The sequence below is a fragment of the Macrobrachium rosenbergii genome, chromosome 21, assembly GCF_040412425.1.
Source record: "Macrobrachium rosenbergii isolate ZJJX-2024 chromosome 21, ASM4041242v1, whole genome shotgun sequence".
In the NCBI taxonomy this organism is placed as follows: domain Eukaryota; kingdom Metazoa; phylum Arthropoda; class Malacostraca; order Decapoda; family Palaemonidae; genus Macrobrachium; species Macrobrachium rosenbergii.
Genome location: NC_089761.1, coordinates 37,733,402 through 37,751,772, shown reverse-complemented (window position 1 = coordinate 37,751,772; position 18,371 = coordinate 37,733,402). Strand labels below are relative to the sequence as shown.

The window sequence follows — 18,371 nt, the reverse complement described above, 5'->3', positions numbered from 1 at the left end:
CTTACTTCAAAGACGGTGTACTTTCTTCTGATACTAAAAATTATTAATATTTTCACTACGACTGTTATTAATATTATATTTTTGTGGTGAAATAAAACCATATTTCAGACCAGTAAGGAAGTCTCTTGTAAAATTATTTCAGAGAGAGAGAGAGACAAAGGCTGACATATTACATTCCTTGCTTTTTCGCCTAGAAATGTGACGTCAGAGCATATTCCACTTACCATTTTTGAAACATTCACACAATATAGTCTGAGGACAAACATTGTAACTGTTGTTCATTCGCTTTTTTTTCTTTTCATGTTTTAGTTTCTTTGAATGTTTTAACATTTTATGCAACCATACATTTTATTTTGTTTATCTGCATTGATCTATTGTTTTGATACTTTTTCATTTCTTTTCTCATGTAAGGGTTGTATTGTAGGGAGAATTATTGTTTGCGTCAATGTCCTGATGGATTTTTATGCTTGCTTCATATCAAAATTTCTATGTTAATATTAACTGATATTAGCATAATCGTAATGAGTGCTTTTGTTGTAATAATAATAATAATAATAATAATAATAATAATAATAATAATAATAATTATTATTATTATTATTATTATTATTATTATTATTATTATTATTATTATTATTATTATTATTATTATTATTAATCATAAAAATCTCGAAATAGCCTGAGTCACTAAAATAGTAAATTCCAAAATGGTGTAAATGCAAATATATATTTCTAACGTATATTTACATTTAAACCATTTTGGATTTATTATTATTATTATTATTATTATTATTATTATTATTATTATTATTATTATTATTATTATTATTATTATTATTAAGGGAAGGCATGCGTGATACACACAACATATAAATCAACTCACATCCTTTATAAAATCATATGAATCCGGAAAATTAATTTAACATCCGAATAAATAGGCAAATTTACAGCACATATCATCACTGTCTGTGTCAGCTGCGATTTTTCTGTATCAACTCTCCATATCCTCAGAGTGTCACAGCTCGTAACTTGGTCTAATTAGCGTTTGCTTAGCCATGGAAACTTGAACTTAACTTTTCAACAAAAAAATAATGGACTATAAAACTACTAACGAGCGTATCAATCAAACTTTGACATCAGTCAAAAATCTGCCAATCCATTTTAATTCGCAGATGCTGCATCAGCTAGCATAACTGAGTCAGGAGGTCCATACGAGGCCTCTAGCTCTCCTTCACATCCTATCACTCTCAAGAGCTGCTTTCGTATAAGAACCTGCGCTGGCATAAAGCCAACCTTCTATAAGCCGTTTGCTAAAAATACTTCAGGTTGGACCATCCTTTCGTCAAGTCACAAGCTGTGATAATCAGCATCTGACAGTGTTTCCCAATACAAGCAAGTAATATGGAGACTGGATACTAGGTAATTATAGGCAATAAATAAATATGCTTTATATTTGCCTCATTCACTTGTTCTTTTAACAAAATATATGTATGCACTTATACGTCATGTGCGTTATTCATGACCTGGCCTGGCAATATATTATGTTTGCTCCCTAAAGAATATGAACAATTATGGAGAAATAAAAAATGTTTTAAGAGGGATGCGTGACTTACTTCAATTCTTTGGTGAAACACTTTCATTATTAATGTAATTATGATATTTACCATTACGCTTACACCAGTAATTTAGGCCCTTGTGCATAGTAATGATTCTTAGTTTCGTCAGGCCCGAGCATTGTTATCGTAGTGTAATATATAATTCCATGTAAATACATCTGAATTACTTAAGGATTTTAATAATTAAATACCTGAAGGTCAAGACGAAAATACCGTAATCCTCTTAGCTAAATTTTCTTCATGTTTTTTTTTTCCAAATGCCTTTTTAATTATTTTTACTCATGACTCATACCAATTAGTTCATAGTGAGTGTAATTTACTTTCTTCTGAATCACTCGAGGATTAATAAGCCTTATTCGATTGTAAGACTGGAAACAGTTAAGTAGTCTTTTACTCTTTCGCTGTAATTCCTCCTTCGTCTTGAAATTTCATACATACCTTCATACGCACTCACAGACACACACACACACTCACACACACGCACACACACACACACACACACACACACACATATATATATATATATATATATATATATATATATATATATATATATATATATATTTATATATATATATATATACATATATGTATGTATGTATGTATGTATGTATGTATGTATGTATGTATGTATACATTACAATAGGAACTACAATTTCTAGACCATACACACTTCGCAAAATTAATATCACTACATGTCGGCTTGGATTTGTCAAATAGAATTACCGTCTTTCCTCATAAAAGGTATATATTAATTCGTATCTATTTTTTACTCACATTTCTATTTCGCAGTGCTAAAATTCAATTGTGAAGCCATCTGTAGAGTTTGTTCCTTTTTTTTCATAAATAAGAATCAGTCTAAACGAGACAATTTGTTTTTGAAAAGAGTCCATTGGAGAATTATATTACGTAGCTGAAAAAAATCATTATGAAAAATCATTGTGCAATTAGCCAGATCAACAAATAATTAGTTGGATAAATAAGATTTCTAATACTTTAGTACAAGGGCAAATAAATTAATTACCTTGTTACTTATTGACGCAAATGGAAATCATTCACAGAAATCCAGTGCTAAGCCAGCAATGTGTGTCATTCACCGAGAGAGTTTGAACAGCAGAGAGAGAGAGAGAGAGAGAGAGAGAGAGAGAGAGAGAGAGAGAGAGAGAGAGAGAGAGAGAGAGAGAGAGGAGTTCAGCGAACCAGAATAATGAACCTTTGAATATTTGTTTCATGAAGTAAATAGAGCTCTTTGATCAATCATGGAACTGTGTATTGACAGTGAGCTAATAAAACGAAATCATTGTGGATTATTTATTTTAAGAGGACAATTGATAATAGGGAAATGGAACGAAATAGAGGAACCAAATAAGAAAGATATTTGGAACTAGATATAGGCAATAATGGCCATATTTGAGAGACTTGAGCTGACGGACATAAAGTCCACGTATAGGCTGACGGTCTTAGTATGCTGGAGTTGACAGAGTCCACCTGGAAATTACAGACATCCTTACTGAGCACATCAAGTTTTATGGTCGTAGAATATTGTACTTAAAATATAGTTCTAAATAAAGTGAGCTATAAAGAAAAGACTGCAGTCTCTCTATGTAGAAAGTCCAGAAATCCCTATAGACCAGGTTCGGAGACTTCAGTAGGAAATCTAGATCTCTGGATGGGGGTGGGATTTATAGTAAAGTCAAGACTTTAATGAAAGTCCACAGATCTGAATGAGGTGGACTTAAATTATAGTTCAGAGCTGTCAGTGCGTAGGAATTGGGGTGGAGGCTAAAAGCTCTCCTTTTGGCAGGCTTCAAAGAATGTCTGGAGCTCTAAATGGTATGGGCTTTAAGAAAAGTCCAGATATTTCATTTACGATGGCTTAGAATAAAGTTTAGCCCTTTCATTACGGAACATTTAAGATGAAATCCAAGGTCTCTAAGTAAAAATTGGATGTTGGACTTTAGGTGAAAGTCCAGAACTCCCTGTTTGATGGACTTTAGAGTAATACTGGAGCTGTTAATAGGCGAGCTTTAGACTAAAACCTAGAGCTCTCAGTGTGGTAAAGCTATAGAGTATAGACCAAAGCGTGGAGCTGTCAATATAGTAAGATTCCAAGTTCGCATTCACTCAGATGAGACCTTGTTCCTGTTTCACATACACTCAAATGAGATCTGGTTTCTAGTTCACATACACAAAAATGAGACCTGGTTCCTACTTCACATACACCCAAATAAGACCTGGTTTTAATTCACATACACTCCAACGAGACCTGGTTTCTAGTTCACATGCAGTCAGAGGAGACCTGGTTTTCTAGTTCACATGCAACCAAATGAGACCTTGTTTCTAGTCCACATACATTCATATGAGACCTGGTATCTAGTTCAGATGCACCCAAATAAGACCTGGTTTCCAGTTCACACACACCCAAATAAGAACTGGTTTCTAGTTCACTTACGCACAAATGAGACCTGGTTCCTAATTCACATACACCCAAATAAGACATGGTTTCTAGTTCAAATACACACAAATTAGACCTGGTTCCTATTGCATATACACTCAAATGAGACCTGGTAGGTCTTTACCATCCCCAGATCACAGAAACAGTGAGGTACTAGCTTTCCATCTCCCCCCACCCACAACCATCCCCCTTATCTCCCTAGGTCACAGAATAATGAACTCGCGACCCACAGAGTACAAGTCACCTACCATCCTCCTGGGCTACGACGAGCAACCATCATCCCCAACCCCCTCCCCCCTCGTAAGGGCTCGTCTCCTTTAAGGTCTGGGAACGACACTGAAACTTTGAACTTTATTTAATCATCTTGCTCCCCTTGATTCTTTCCCCCTGTTTATCGTCTTCATTAAATTCACCGAATGGGAATGGTTTATTGAACTTCGAATTCTCTCTCTCTCTCTCTCTCTCTCTCTCTCTCTCTCTCTCTCTCTCTCTCTCTCTCTCTCTCTCTCTCTCTCTCTCTCGTCTATGAGGTAATATCGAGAGCACGGTAAATTTATTTCTCGAATATGAAATGTTTGATGATCTCTTTTACCTGGCTTAATTGCCCGTTACCTGAATGTCTCCGGATGAATTATACAATTATTTCGTCATTCGCGTTCCTCTTTTCTTCCGAGAATTATACGATGGTTTCGTTATTCGCGTCTCCTCGTCTCCGAGAATTAAGCATTTCTTTCATCGTTCGTCTCTGCTTTTTACTTCGATAATTACCTTGTTATTTTATTATTTTTTTCCCTCTTGGCGTCCACCTTTATGTTATTAGTCCATCTGTCATCTCCTCTTTTCTTGGATAATTATACGGAAATTTCATTATTCACATCTCCTTTCGAGAACCTTATGATACTATCACAATTTATCTCTCTCCTAATATAATTGGAGTTTTTTTTTATCATAATATATCTTGGAAAACTACACTATTATTTCAGGATTTATTTTCTTTGGCACAGTAAGATCAGATGGTTTGATCATTTGATTACGTGTATAATAAGAAGAATTGAGTTAAACTCGATTAGGTATTGAATATCCCAGTCTATACCATTACGACAATTCACCTTAGTTCTTCTTCTTGATTATTCATAACTTACCAAAGTTATTTATCAACATCATGACAAATTTGCTAATACCTCTGGTAAAATATCATTCATTTATTTCCCGAAATTTGGACACCTGTCAAATTTTTAAATCACCAAATGGAAGCAAACAAATAAAAATCATATGATCTTTTGTGCGTTTAAAAGCATCCTTGACCGAGTCATTTCATAATAATTTACTTACATTTTCCTGTTTATTTATCAATTTGTTAATTTATTTTTTTAATAAGTGATCTCTTCATTCTGTATTTCAAACTACCTTCTGCTACTTCTTTCTAATGAACAACATATTCTTTGGAAGTTTTAATTTGAAGTCAGTGGCCCTGCGAGCTTGTTCCATTTGAGTAGGGCTTATTTTCTAAATAATAATAATAATAATAATAATAATAATAATAATAATAATAATAATAATAATAATAATAATAATTATTATTATTATTATTATTATTATTATTATTATTATTATTATTATTATTATTATTATTATTATTATTATTATTAACCATTTATCTACATAGATGCATACGCGTTTGAAAATCATACTAATTGCTAGGAAGACTATTATACCTATGAATTATCATTAAAAAAAACGGTAGCTATCCTCCCATAGTTTTCAACACAGTCTATATAAAGACTGGAAACACACTGAAATCTCCTCTCTTAAATGGCAGACAGTTTTTTCTTCCATATTAGTTCTACGGTCAAATAAAACTTTTCACCGAATAACGAACTCTTTTTTTTTTTTTTTATTCAAAAATTGAAAAAGAGATGTCGTTTCTCTTAGTGGCGTAAAAAAAAAAAAGAGAAATTTAATTTTTACGATGCAGATGGAGTGACACCGGGTATGTATCAATTAATCTAAGGTTTCCAGCCTCACTCGGTCCCGAGCGACAGATCAGTTTGGAAAAACTGAACACTTACTCAAGCGTCAAGGTTTCTTTTTTTTTGTAGTTAAATAGAAAGTGGCATTGGTATAATGAAGATGATAATTTGATACATATTATTAGTAATTTAAAAACTTAAATAATAATAATAATAATAATAATAATAATAATAATAATAATAATAATAATAATAATAATAATAATAATGTGATGGTGGAAAATTTATAATAAGCGTAAATATACATTAGAAATATATATAAACATATCATTCTGGATTTCTTCAGTATTTTGTGACCCAAGGGTTTGTGAGATTTTTAAATAATAATTTTAAATAATAATAATAATAATAATAATAATAATAATAATAATAATAATAATAATAATAATAATAATAATAATAATAATAATAATAATAATAATAATAATAATAATAATAATAATAATAATAATAATAATAATAATAATCCTGTGCTCAAATTGAAAATTTCAAGAACATTACTTCCTAATGTGGGACACAAAATTACAATAAAACGGATCATTCCTTTTCTGTTATGGACTCAAGAGGACAATAGAAAGCATGTTGCTTTATAATCAAGAGCTACAAAACGATAGTACAAAGAATAAACCCTTTCAATATAAGACTCAGATGGGTAATAAAATAATACTGCTTTCTAAATCAGGCGACAAATTGTCAGTAATGATATTGTCCCCTAATGCAGGATTCAAAACAATAAAATTAATTCAGCTTCAGGAATCGAAATGGTGATAGAGGGAAATTACTTTTCATGCAACGTTAAAAGTGGTAATAAAAGAATATTTTCCAAAGTAGAACTCAAATTAATAATAAGAATGTAGTTTTTTTTTTAACGCGGAAGTTATTGTGCTAATAGATAAAATGATTTTTGATAGAGGACTGCAAAGAGTAATTATAAAATGATGCAATGCTTGCAAACGAAGAAAAAAATTTACAGTAAATATTATATTGCATTCTAAATCACGGCAGAAATGAAACACAAACTGCATTTTCTATGAAGTTTCTCACCATGCTGTGCTTTCCTCCGGATTTCTTGCAAAAAAAAGCAAAACAAATAAATAAACAAATAACATTTGGGAGCAAAACCTCCAGACAACAAATACTGAGCCATTTCCGTGTTGTTTTCTGAAATGAAATATAAGAATCAAAGCGTTTGCATTTCCAAAACGATTTCCCTCGTGACTTTTGCTTTCATCTGGGATTTTCTGTCCCAAGAATTTTCATAGGTGTTGTTAGAATTATATTATAGTTGTTGTTTTTCTTGCTATTGCAAATGCAAGATCATTAAAAGGTAGGGTGTTTTAAATGTATGTTGCTAAAAATTAAACTTTCAGTCATTTTTGAAAACGCCTCCATTCTCTCAGAAATCGGAAAAAGGCTTAAGAGCTTTCAGTAATTTTCAACAGTAAACACCATCAATATCAGATTTTATTATTATTATTATTATTATTATTATTATTATTATTATTATTATTATTATTATTATTATTATTATTATTATTATGCAGACTCTAGGTACACTGAGTGTGAGTAAACTGGCCTGCTTCTTCCCTGTATTGCTCATGTGAGACCCTTAATAATCTAACAATAAATATTTTAAAATGACCCTATAAATATATATATATATATATATATATATATATATATATATATATATATATATATATATATATATATATATATATATATATATATATATATATATATATATATATATATATATTCACCAGTGATCTGGGAAACAGAAGTCTTAGTATCCGAAATATATGGTTGCAAAGTGTATATATTATCCTTATTGGCATTTTAACGATCATAGTGTACTGTCAGAATACAGTAAAAATATTCATGTATATATATATATATATATATATATATATATATATATATATATATATATATATATATATATATATATGTGTGTGTGTGTGTGTGTGTGTGTGTGTGTGTGTGTGTGTATGTGCATGTTTGTGGTCTTGTATCCGTGTATATATCTGTATGAATATAAGGGTTTCATTCTTACTGAATAAAAAATAACATTTTTCTCTTTATACTATAGTTACTAACAATAAGCTTCTCTATTCTGCAAGCACCCAAACTGACAAATACCCCATTCATCTCAGGCTGAGGAGTGAGGGACCCATTCGTATCTGACGATAGATGGCGTGACAGGGGTCCCTCTGCTGAGAATCTATCAATTACCCGGAGATTCTTTTCAATTTCACTTCGTCCAGTGCAACAGATGCCTTCCAAAACTGCTTTCCATCTCTTCTTCACCCGCCGCACACGTCACTGGTAAGTGTGCATTCCCTTAGACGCATTTTGTGCATACTTCTTGTATTTTCCCTTAGATCTAGTAGTTTATAAAAGGTGGAAACTTTAGAATTACGCTGGCTGAGACTTCTAGACAAACGGGCGCATATTTCCAATAGAATGATGCCTTGTGTTCCAACTCTTTCGTATCGTAAATAGGATTTTTCTTCCGTTCGTCACCATTTTTCTACACTTATTCACGAAGCTTTTTTTATAGTTCTCATATACTCCGTTCTGAATTTTTTTTTTTTCTGCTTTGAAATGGACAGCCAATATTGATGTCTAATGGAAATACGAAAATGTTGTCTATACCAGTTGAAAGAACAATGGTCTTCTCACAAACTATTTTTCCTCTTCAACCTCTGAAAGATACATTCCCTGATTATTTAATATATATATATATATATATATATATATATATATATATATATATGTATGTATGTATGTATGTATATATATATATATATATATATATATATATATATATATATATATATATAAATATATATATAAATGTATATATGTGTGTATATATATAGTATTATATATATATATATATATATATAATATATATATATATATATATATATATATATATATATATATATATATATATTTATATATATATATAAAGAGAGACAGAGAGAGAGAAGAAGAAGAAGAAGAAGAAGAAGAAGAAGAGAAGAAGAAGAAGAAGAAGAAGAAGAAGAAGAAGAAGAAGAAGAAGAAGAAGAAGAAGAAAAGAAATGTAACATGGAACCAGTTGATGAAAACTCCGCCATAGGGCTCAGGCGTGTTTTCTCATGAGAGAGAGAGAGAGACGAAATAGGAAAATGGAGCATGAGGCCCGAAAACTATATTTCAGGGAGAAGAAAACCGCGGTATAAAGAGAAAGGAAACACAAGAGAAAGAGAAAAGGGAAATGACGACGCAAAGAGACTCAGCAGAATAGACAAACAGATTAAAACCATGAGAATTCCTTCATCCAGCCTCGCGGACAAATCCACTCTCATTTCCTATCACGTGCTTGTAGCTAGCAGAACCACTGAGGTAATATAAACAGATGAGTCGAGAACAAACTTTTATCATCTTAGGCAATTCGAAAAGCATGAAAAAACTTGGATCTGTTGAATAAGTCACGTTTATGATATTTTTTCTCATTTTATACGTTTGCTGTTAAATTGAAATAAGGAGAAAAACATATGTGATGTCAAGTGGTCATTTATTATTATGATAATTATTCATTCTTTCATTTTTGTATTACAGCCTTGAATTACTTGTCCGAAAATGAAAATTATTCCCTAATGAAGAGTTTTGTTTTCTATATATCTTTTTTTTCTATCTCAGCCATACTGAACGTAATTTATCATTTATTTCCACAATTTTCATCAAAGCTTTCGATGAATACCGCGTCGAAACAAGATGCTTTAATGAACGATATAATTTTCAGATAATTCCTACATTCGAATAAATATATTTTAGTCACTTCAATTCTATTTCAAATTGCATTAGAATCGAGACGTTAGAGTTGGGTTTTTCATATTTCGATCTGTCATTATTTTTAATCCGAATCCATTGTCGGGTCGTACAACATTCCACAGATTTATTTACAGAATTTCTGATATAATTCACGTTGGGATTCCATGACAATTGCGCTCATTCTGTAGCACACATACAATTTAAGGAGCACCGTAGTTTTTCAAATATTGTTCTGTTTTATGTTATTTTATTTTATTGTACTGTATCTGATTTTTTCTTACGCTAAGGTAGGAAATATGAGAGACGCGCCAAGCACAGCAAGAGAAGAAAACAATTATATCTGAAAAACTGAATAAAAGGAGAGAGAGAGAGAGAGAGAGAGAGAGAGAGAGAGAGAGAGAGAGAGAGAGAGAGAGAGAGAGAGAGAGGAGAGAGGGGGATAGATAATGAGTTCTGAAATTTCAGAAATAAACAATATTAGAGAGTCAGACAGACAGACAGAGAAGTAAAGAAATTATCTCTGTAATACCAGAGAATACAAATAGAGAGAGAGAGAGAGAGAGAGAGAGAGAGAGAGAGAGAGAGAGAGAGAGAGAGATTACAAGAAATCTGTGAAATATCAACGAATATTTGAGAGAGAGAGAGAGAGAGAGAGAGAGAGAGAGAGAGAGAGAGAGAGAGAGAGAGAGAGAGAGACAAGAAATTACAAGATCAATTATTTGAGAGAGAGAGAGAGAGACAGATTATCTGTGAAATATCAACGAATATTTGAGAGAGAGAGAGAGAGAGAGAGAGAGAGAGAGAGAATTACAAGAAATTGTCTGTGAAATATCAACGAATATTTGAGAGAGAGAGAGAGAGGGAGAGAGAGAGAGAGAGAGAGAGAGAGAGAGAGAGAGAGAGAGAGAGAGAGAGAGAGAGAGAAGACATTTTTTTTCTAACAGGTCTTGCGAACTCGTAAAGATACAAGAGGAAAAAGATCACTCACCTGGGAATTGGTTATTTCCAGTTGCACCTCCCTTGCAAGGCCAATTGAGTTCGTGTTGCAATTTCTTGCGGTAATTTTCCGGCCGCAACAATTCCTTTTTCGAGATGAATGCACTATCTCATCTCTCTCTCTCTCTCTCTCTCTCTCTCTCTCTCTCTCGGTGGTATTCCTGTTTCTGATTCATATTGACCTCATCATTGCCATAATGCAATGCGTGCCAATTCACCGACACAAAACCTCAGATGCTGAATGGAAATAGAAATAGTCGCTGCCAATAATCATGTTTCCTCTCACCGAAAGGAGAAATGGACATATTACCCGCTGTTGGTCTCCTGCTAATCTTATTTCTGGTATTTTCTTTTCTTTCGTGTTTCTTTATTCATCTGCTTGTGTATTTGCATGTTTATCTTTTTGGCGTTTATGTCAAGCCTTTGTTGGGTACGTTGGTGACCACACACACACACACACACACAAACAGAAAAAATATGTGCTAACAGGTATTCTTCAGGGTTGTGATGAATAGGGGCCACCGACCTCCCCTCCCCTCCCCCCTTCTTCCGCTTTATACCCCCTCAACCCCCCCAACTTCTCCAGCAATCTTATACCATACTACCCATAAGATCGACTTAAATAGGAAGGTTGTCGTGGGACTTACGTCCTCATTTCTAGAAAATAAGCCATTAGTTTTGGGGGTGTTAATTCTACCTTGGTGGAACAGGAAGGGATGCCCATAAACCACACCCCTCCAACTCCCCACAACACCCTCATCCCCACAGCCTCCCCCCACCCCCAACCCAGTCCCAAATTCAAAAGTTGTCCTAAAGTTCTCACTTTAAAAAAAAAATGGCTATTTTGCTAGACTAATCGCCCTATGTGGTGCTGGAATAGCATACTTTATTTTAATAGGGAGTTATATCAGAATTTTCATGTTTATGACCGTGGAATATGTGGATCATAGACAGCCAAACAGACAGACAGAGATAGACAGGGAGAAATGGATAGTCAGACAGAATTGCCCGTCCAGAGAGTCTATGGTTATTTAGATTACCTCAGTTTTTCAATTAAAATATTGAATTTTTTCAATTAAAATATTGAACATCATGTTATTATAATAAAAAATAATATAATGCTTTTCATATCTTTTCATCTGAGTAGTTATGTTGATAAATGAGAGAGAGAGAGAGAGAGAGAGAGAGAGAGAGAGAGAGAGAGAGAGAGAGAGAGAGAGAGAGAGTCTATGGCTATTTAGATTGCCTCAGTTTTTCCAGTAAAATATTGAACAGCATGTTATTATAACAAAAAACAAAATAATGCTTTTCATATATTTGCACCTGAGTAGTTATGTTGATAAATGAGAGAGAGAGAGAGAGAGAGAGAGAGAGAGAGAGAGAGAGAGAGAGAGAGAGAGAGAGAGAGAGAGAGAGAGAGTCTGTGGTTATTTAGATTGACTCAGTTTTCCCATTAAAATATTGAACATTATGTTATTATAATAAAAAATAGTATAATGCTTTTCATATCTTTTCATCTGAGTAGTTATGCTGATAAATGAGAGAGAGAGAGAGAGAGAGAGAGAGAGAGAGAGAGAGAGAGAGAGAGAGAGAGAGAGAGTCTATGGTTATTTAGATTGCCTCAGTTTTTCCATTAAAATATTGAACAGCATGTTATTATAATAAAAAACAATATAATGCTTTTCATATCTTTTCGTCTGAGTAGTTATGTTGATAAATGAGAGAGAGAGAGAGAGAGAGAGAGAGAGAGAGAGAGAGAGAGAGAGAGAGAGAGAGAGAGAGAGAGAGTCTATGGCTATTTAGATTGCCTCAGTTTTTCCGTTAAAGTATTGAACAACATGTTATTATAATATAAAATATGATGCTTTTCATATCTTTTCATCTGAGTAGTTATGTTGATAAATGAGAGAGAGAGAGAGAGAGAGAGAGAGAGAGAGAGAGAGAGAGAGAGAGAGAGAGAGAGAGAGAGAGAGAGAGAGAGAGAGAGAGAGAGAGAGAGAGATCGGTGCATTCAATCACATTCATTAATAATTTTCGAGAGATTAAAACCCCATTTGCGAGATCGACGAGGGTGAAATCACGAGATTAAAGGGCTGAAGGGAATGGAAGTTAATTGCCACATTAGAGATGGGCACGTTTCTCTCTATTAATGTTTTGGCCTACTTCTATGCTCAGACATGTAGATGTATACATATGAACTTGATACGTATCTGTGGTGCATTTCAGTGATTATGATTCAACACGCAGTCACATAGGTTTATATATATATATATATATATATATATATATATATATATATATATATATATATATATATATATATATATATATATATATATATATATAAGGACAAAATCCATGAAGCAAAGAGAAACCGTTGAGCACTGCAAGGCCTCTCGACTTCTTTTCCCTTACTTAGCAGTCTGCTAAGTAAAGGACAACACGTCGAAAGGCCTTGCAGTACTCCATTTTTCCTCTTTCCTTCGTGGATCTCGTCTATATTCATATATTCACGTTCCATATTATCGTGATTCAGTTTTATATATGTATATATATATATATATATATATATATATATATATATATATATATATATATATATATATATATGTGTGTGTGTGTGTGTGTATATATATAGATAGGTAGATAGATAGATTTATATTTATGTATATACACTTACCTTTATATTCCTGAAGAACGGGTGAAGGGTTTATCTATTCAAGTAAGTGGAACCACAGATAAAGAAGGATTAACAATACATATGAATACTTTAGAATAAAGTAAAAATGATAAACTAAAATGCCCCAGCTTTTAGGAGGAAAACGTGGCTACTCAGTGGATGGGCAAACATACAAAGAAATACATGGAGAGACAAACATAAGGGTTAATACACTCACAAAAGAAGTAGAGAGCAAGAAGAGCGAACAAACGCGCTAAAACGTAAGAGCAAACTGGCGAGGAAACGCAAAGAAAAAGGAAGAACTGGTATTGCAGTGATTCACAAATAAAACCTTTGACACCTCGGTAATCGTTGCCAGGAATACAAATCTGCAAATATGTTGACCTGCGCGATGGCAATACTATCCAGCGAGAGATCTCGTAAGAAGAAGAAGAAGAAGAAGAAGAAGAAGAAGAAGAAGAAGAAGAAGAAGAAGAAGAAGTAGATAAGAAATTCCTCCCAATTCCACCGTCGGACCACCTTATCGGTATTCGGCGGTCTCAGTTATATTTCGGGTCATGTCCATTTTCATAGAGGTTTCCGGACCACTGTGGCATCTTTGCAGGCCTGTAGGTTACGGCTCCTGTCCATGAGGGGGCCCAGGGAAATCCTTCATAAGAAGAAGAAGAAGAAGAAGAAGAAGAAGAAGAAGAAGAAAGAAGAAGAAGAAGAAGAAGAAGAAGATTCTGTTGGGGAAACTGGCATTCAAGATCTCCCGCCATTAATATTAGATAAGCTGTCTGGATAAATAAATCTGTTGTTTATCATTCGGACGTCTGTATCTCTCTTGGGTAATTGGCTTTTGAAATATTGCACTTCTTAGACGTCAATCTGTTATTCTATATGATTTTTGTGATGGGATTTTTGATAAGTAAACAATCCAGTCAGTGATTCCGTTTCTATTTATTATTTTTTGTACTTTCCCTGTCACATTTCTAGCTTTTATTTACGTGGAAATAAATGCTCTTACAGCATTGGGTTTATGAGGTCCACGTAGCTTGAAAGTGAATCTTTTATTTATTTATTTATTTATTTTTACTTTCTCAGTCACATTTATAGCTTTCAAATACATGAAAATATTAGCTGAAATAGCATTGAGGTTTATGAGGTCTGTAAAGTTTAAAAGTATTTCTATTTTTTTCAGTTTTCTAAAAAAAACCTCTTTAATAAATAAATCCTTACACTGTTGTATTTGAATTCACATGACAAATAAAATTAGTTAGCTTTATTATCAGCTTTCTCATGCCCTACTGGCTGTCTGAACGTGAAAACATTGTCAGTCTATATTACACTGAACCGGGTCATTTCATATTTTTTTTTTACTGTTCAGACTATTTCCGGAAATAAAAAGGAATCTCTAATATTTAGTAAGAAAAAATTAGAATTGCAACAGGTGGGATTTAAGAAAACCCCACTCCAGGAGAAAAAAAACTCAACTGTCAATAAACCTGATTTGTGGTACTCCACTTGAACCCATGATTCATTAAGCAAACAGGTAAGGAAAGAATTACACTTGAGCAAACTTCATCCATGCTTATGCAAACTTCCGTCACATCTGGGTAAACTTCAATTACATTTAGGTCAGCTGAAGTTTTCAACTCGATGTCCTCCGGTTGGGCAATCAGGTTAAGTGTGTGCCCAGGGCATAAAAGTTTACGCTTTATTTGTGCCATTTTGCTTTCGAGTTTATCGTTGTGTGTGTTACTTTTTTTTTTTTGAAACAGAATCATTTTGATTCTTTCATTATGTGTTTGGATTATCTAGACACGTTTCCAATTTCATTTCGTCTCATTTGTGTTTTTGCGTAATGGACGAGCTTACGTCTCTCTCTCTCTCTCTCTCTCTCTCTCTCTCTCTCTCTCTCTCTCTCTCTCTCTCTCTCTCCATATATACTGGGCTATTGTCTCTCTCTCTCCATATATATTGGGTTATTCTCTCTCTCTCCATATATATTGGGTTATTGATAATCTATTTTTAAATTTTAACTGTTTGCATTGTCAATCATGTTAACATATTTGCAGTCTTGAAAAAATATTCAATTTCTTATTAATCTTATAACACAGTCCTATAACACGCATTATTAATGATGATATCAACACGCACGTATGTACTCGTGAATATATCGGTGTATACTCTCATAGAGTCGAGTAAAAATGACCGTAAGGATGAAAATATTGCACGTCGGACACTGAATGGACTCCCTATAAAACTAAATCTCGGTCATTTCAGCCAGTGACACCTGGCGAGCAATTTTCATTCATTGGAGATGAATGAGTCTGCTATGTATTACCTGCCTGATATTTCACCTGCCAGGTGGAATGGGGGGGTGAAATAAACTGGCAGATGGTACGGCCGACTAATTTCGAATCGGTCTCTTTTAAAGTAATGGAGTTGAGTGAGACATTAACATCGCTCTGTATGCGCTTTGTGACGGCAGGCTTAAATCTCTTTTGGAAGCTGAAAATTCCTTTTCTCTTTCGTGGGGAACGTTGATGGATGGGCGGCGGGCGTTTGGAAACTGTTGAGAGAGAGAGAGAGAGAGAGAGAGAGAGAGAGAGAGAGAGAGAGAGAGAGAGAGAGAGAACATACAAACAAGAATGGAAGTATAAAATATATATATATATATATATATATATATATATATATATATATATATATATATATATATATATATATATATATATATAAATACATATATATATATATATATATATATATATATATATATATATATATATATATATATATATATGTGTGTGTGTGTGTGTGTGTATAAAAGAGAGAGATAAAAAGAATAAGAGAAGGGGCTCACCCAGTTATGAGCTCATACATTTATCATCAAGCATCATAATATAACACAGAGCAAAAAAATTGTTTTAATAAAAAAACACTCAAGATGACATGCCTGTTGTTGTTATTTATAAACGAGTGAGTTCGTACATATGTGTCCCTTCGCCTCAAAAACAGCCATCAAACGCTCTCATATCTATCCGCAAGACAGCTCACTTCGAGAGTAAAATTTGGCAAATTTCGGCAGACCAAGAAACTAGGCCAAAAATTCGGCCACGCTTCCATTATAATTCTCAGGAGTTGTTCGAAAGATAAATTCCTCGTCGGGTCTTCCTCGGGCTTCGTTAAACCTCAAACTTCAAGTTTCAAGAAGAGAATCTTTCTCTGGGGACAAAGACGGAGACAAAATAAGGGATACTTCATTTTCTCTCTCCATTTTCGTTTCTCCTCGATAAGATTCTCGTTTTCTATGCATTTTCCCTGATTTTATGAGCTACTGAAATAGCGGTATGTATATTCTGCAAATGGACGGCTTCTTAACCAGTTTCAGAAATTTTGAAATAGTAAGATTAGATACTTGATATTAAATATTCATACACAGTGCTTTTTCGGATAATTATCTTTGTATGATTCTGTCCGAAAGCACCAAGAGTAATGATGGTATCAACTCAACACACTTTTTTCCACTATGAAATTTATATTCACATATTAATTCAGATAAAATCAAAATCTACATTAACATAGAGATATAATAAGGTTGAATTATTTGCAAGTGGCTGCACTTTAAAGGACATTTTGCAAATATAAGAAATAAATTAGGAAGAGTAAAACATAACTACGTTTTCAGAATATTGGTGCTGAATCACTAATATCTCCCTTTAAAACAAACTAAAGGTAATTGCTATTGATTAATGATTTTTAATATTATAGGATGTCTAATCAAATTTTCATGTCGCAAGGTTCTTCCATTAAAACTGAAATCAAAAGTAAGTGCTATTGTTTAAAGGTTTTTAAAATTATAGAATATCTAATCAAATTGTCTTGTAGCACAGTTGCTATTAGTCAATTTAAATCACCATGTCAAGTGATTGAGACGAAGACTGCTAAGATGATAAGGCTTGGGGAACTCTGTTCCAGGTATGAAAGTAAGTAATGGTTAATCATTCAAGTCTTAAAAAATTTGAGAAATATATTTCGTTATGTTCTTTACCTTGCGTGGCTACGCACACAATGGAATATTTGCTTGGTTTTTCATTCAACAACAGAAACAATGCCTGATTTACTTTGTTTACGAAGCGCAAAGAAACTCTCGTACACGCGTTTATATGCAAACAACGCAGAAATACCAATTTGAAAAATATCGTATCGAGTGTTGATCAGTTTTTCATGATATAAATCGTCCAATCTTTACTTTCATTTCTCAAACAAGAATAATAATTCCTGGCTCCATATTTTCACTCAGTATCATACAATAAATAAAAAAGAAAATCGTGAAAGGTGTCTTTTTTCTCTTTCCCCAAAAGAGACCATTCTGGAAAACAAAATTAAGGAAACCAGGAGAGAAAATGAAGAAGAGTCTTTATCCACAAAACCAACTTGATGAGATTTCGGTTCCCTCAGGTTACTCTGAGGTATCTCTTTCGATGTTGCTTTGTTTTTTTTTTGTTTTGTTTTTTTTACTTTTGGGGGAAAATCATTTTGTGATACTTTAGTATGATGTTTTATAGTGATGTATTTTTCTTACATGTCAAGATATTCCAGATTTTTCGGATCGTAAATCGTTTTAACCCAGTAATTTATAAATATTTTCATTTGAAAACACTCATTCACTATCTGATCAGATTTACTTTTGTAATTTTCAACTTGAAGGAAGCTGGATTTGAAACTCTCTCTCTCTCTCTCTCTCTCTCTCTCTCTCTCTCTCTCTCTCTCTCTCTCTC

At 33.1% G+C, this 18,371-nt stretch overlaps 1 protein-coding gene across 1 annotated transcript in view; it reads left to right on the top strand.

Annotated features, from left to right (window-relative positions):
- The window catches only part of LOC136849954 (probable U3 small nucleolar RNA-associated protein 11), a 176,069-nt gene that overhangs the window by 55,330 nt on the left and 102,368 nt on the right, over positions 1-18,371 (top strand). The window contains exon 2 of the mRNA XM_067123479.1: positions 8,258-8,429. The gene's annotated coding sequence lies outside the window, so the exon portion shown is untranslated. The remainder of the gene's footprint in view (positions 1-8,257; positions 8,430-18,371) is intronic.